Raw genomic sequence first — 3703 nt, 5'->3', positions numbered from 1 at the left:
GTGTAAACACTACTAGTATGTGTTATTCCTCTTATGTGAGATATTCATATTTTTTTCAATTCACATCAATTAATTCTCATTAATATCACCATCATTTGTAACAATCTGTAGTTAATATAATCATCTCCAATATTTATTCATTTAAAATTAAGCACCGTCACTTGCCCATTTCACCTATAAATTTAGTGTTCTGGCCCATTTCATCTACAAACTCAATTGATTTCAAGTGGTCCATTTCACCTATAAATCTAGTGTTAAGGAAAATACAAACTGAATTGATTTCACGCGGTCCATTTCACCTATAAATATAGTGTTCTTGGAAATACAAACTCAATTGATTTCAAGGGTGCTTGGAAATAAGAAATAAAGGTGGTAATTAATTAACAAAATGGGTTCTTTGGCCAAAACAAAGAAGAAACCTCATGTTGTGTGTGTTCCATATCCAGCACAAGGTCACATAAACCCAATGCTCAAACTAGCAAAACTTCTTCATTTTAAAGCTGGTTTTCATGTTACATTTGTTAACACTGAATACATCCACAAACGTCTTCTCAAATCTAGAGGTCGTAATTCTCTAAAAGGTGTCTCATCTTTTCGCTTTGAAACCATTCCGGATGGTCTACCTGAGTCCGATGTGGATGTTACACATGATTTTCCTTCCTTGTGTGACTCAACTAGAAAAACTTGCCTACCTCACTTTAAAAACCTTATTTCAAAACTCAATAATGCTTTTGACACCCCTCCTGTTACATGCATAGTTTCTGATGGTTGTATGAGCTTTACTTTGGATGCTGCACAAAAATTTAACATCCCTGAAGTCCTGTTTTGGACAACTAGTGCTTGTGGTTTTATGTGCTACGTTCAATATCGTCAATTCATTGAAAAGGGCTTAATACCACTCAAAGGTAAATCGGTTGTTTTTGTTGGACGGATGCAAATACTCATTTATTGTTAGATACAAAAATGGATTTAATGGCCATACACCATTAATATAAAAAAAAAAATTACAATTACAGTCAATCTTAAACTACTGATTAAATTTTTTTAATTATGAAGGTTATAATTATTAGTGAATGATGAAATAAATTGTTTATATTTACTGTAAATATAAAAGTAGAATATATAGACCGTGATCCATTTTCTCTAAAAAAAATTGAAAATTAAATTAAATCTTAAACAAAAAATGAAATGATCTTTAATTTTGTTGGTTAAATTTTATACTCAAATTTATTATTCCATTTTAATTTTCATGCTATTTCAACTTTTCAAATTTTAAATGTGTGTTTAAGTTTTGTTTTGTTTTTTTTTCAACTTCTTCTAGTGTTTCATACAGTTGATTAAATAATTTTTAATTATGACAGACTGACAGTTATAACTATTAATAGATGATAAAATTAATTTACATAATCGTTTGTACGTGATCTATTTTTTCTAAAAAAAATGGAAAATAAAATCCATACCAAAAAATAGATTCATTTTTAAATTTTGCTGGTTAAATTTTGTGCTCAAAATTATTATTCCATTTTTTATTTTCATACTATTTCCAATTTTAAATTTGTCTCAGTTTTTTTAAAAGTGTTTTTAGTGTTGTTTTTAATTATGACAGTTATAACTATTAGTGGATGATAAAATTAATATATTTACTATTAATTTGCAAATAAAACTGAATCTAAAATAAAAAATGATATTCATCTTTACTTTTTGTCAATTAAGTTTTGTGCTCAAATTTGTTATTCCATTTTTTATTTTCATGCTATTTCAAATTTTTAAGTTTTATTTTTGTCAACTTTTTCTTGTAGTGTCTCAAATCGTTGATTAAATATTTTTTTTAATTACAAAAGTTATAATTATTGATAAATAATAAAATCAATGGTTTATATTTACGGTGAATGTAAAATTAATTTACATTAAATGTGAGTGACTCAAAGAATTTGAAAATAAAATTAAATCCAAAACAAAAAATTAAAATAAGATTCATTTTTAATTTTGTTAAATTTTGTGATCAAATTTACTATTCTATTTTTAGTTTTCATGCTATTTCAAATTTTAAATGTGTCTAAGTTTTTTTTTTTCAATTCCTTGTAGTGTTTATAAAATAAAACTCCCTAAAATAAAGCTAAAATAGTCATCAATTATATCCACGTACTTTTTGGTTTTACATCTTATGAAGTTAAAGAGACTTTCATAATTAGCAAGAATTTTTGTATCAATATTGCTACCTACACCCTCCCTTTTAACTACCCATACTTCTTAATTTTTTTATATAAATAAAATACTTAAAATGTCATTTCTATTAATAATATTATTAACTCATACGTAAACTCCATTTCTGTTACGTGAATTCAATCTACGTAGGCTTCATTTACGTAATTGAGATCATGTATACGTGAATCGAGTTCACGTAAGTGTACGTGAATTGAGTTCACGTATGTGTACGTAAACTATATTAACACATGTGAATTCTTAAATTTCATTGAATACCAAAGCCGTTCCAAAGGTAAAGCCACTAAATCAAGTGTATCGAAGATTCATCTTTAAGAAAATTTATAACATTAAGTTTCACAAACACATTTTTTTAGGCTAAATACCACTTGTGATCCCTTAACTTAATTTCAGTTAACGTTTTAGTCATTTATCTTCTTTTTTTTTTTCTTCCCAATTTGGTCCTTTATTTTAATTTTAAGTGAGTGACACCCTAAACTCCAAAATAACATTTATAATAATATATACTAAATTATTTGAAGAAAACTTGCAGCGGATAAAGAAAATCTGTTAAAGAGAATAAAAACTTTAATATCTAATTTAAGATATCACATTTCTCTAAATACACATGTATCAATTCAACTTTGTTTTTTTAATTATAATAGTACAATATCAATGAACTTGATTCAACTAGAATTTCTGGATTTAATTCCCAAGACTTACTCGTACTAAGTTTTCATATAAAAAGTCATTTATAATAACATAAGTAAAATACACGTTACAACTCTTAATTCCCGGTATCACCTATCAGAGCGGGGTTTCTCCCAAACTTGAACTTCGAGACTCATTACCCTGTAATAACTGCGATTTCGCAAACGCAGGGCCAAGCCAGTCAAACACAAACAACGAAGGAGGTGAGTTTTGAAATCATGTTAATCGTATAATATGAGTAAGAAGAACACACAAACAATCATAATAGAACCGCATCATAATCACTTTACGATATATCAAAATATTTAATTAAATAATATCATACTATAACATCAAAGTCACTCAAGTAAAATAATCATCTCATTATAATATGCATCAAATCATCTAATTATTATTACCTTTGAAACACATCAATCACAACAAAACAATCACAAGGAAATGCAATGTTATGCATGAGCTTAGACTCTACTTCACAATGTGGTACCATTCTAACTCTGAAGTAATTGGTTATGAGGCTTGATACTATGCCACCATCCCGGTGGACGGACAATTCAAATTGGCCCTGTCCTCATAGACCCCCTAAACTCAACCTAAGACACATATACGCGACAGTCGAGGTAAACGTGTGTTGCGTGGTAGCTCCCGACATTTGGAGTGCTACCTCCAAGTCACCTAGGAATTCCCCACCCGAATACCTCCAAGGTCTAACAATCTTGCCTTAAGGCTCTACAGCAGACTGCACGCTCAGGCTCATTCAGTTGTACTTCCCCGAAATCACTAGGCTTGTCAG

The 3703-nt window shown here is 28.9% G+C and overlaps 1 pseudogene; it reads left to right on the top strand.

Annotated features, from left to right (window-relative positions):
• Positions 1 to 388: 388 nt before the first annotated feature.
• Positions 389 to 3703, top strand: part of LOC101494297 (7-deoxyloganetin glucosyltransferase-like) — a 14237-nt pseudogene continuing 10922 nt past the window's right edge.

This window comes from Cicer arietinum, chromosome 2 (genome assembly GCF_000331145.2).
Source record: "Cicer arietinum cultivar CDC Frontier isolate Library 1 chromosome 2, Cicar.CDCFrontier_v2.0, whole genome shotgun sequence".
In the NCBI taxonomy this organism is placed as follows: Eukaryota; Viridiplantae; Streptophyta; class Magnoliopsida; order Fabales; family Fabaceae; genus Cicer; species Cicer arietinum.
Note: the sequence above shows the minus strand (reverse complement) of the source record. Positions and strands in the feature narration are given on the sequence as shown.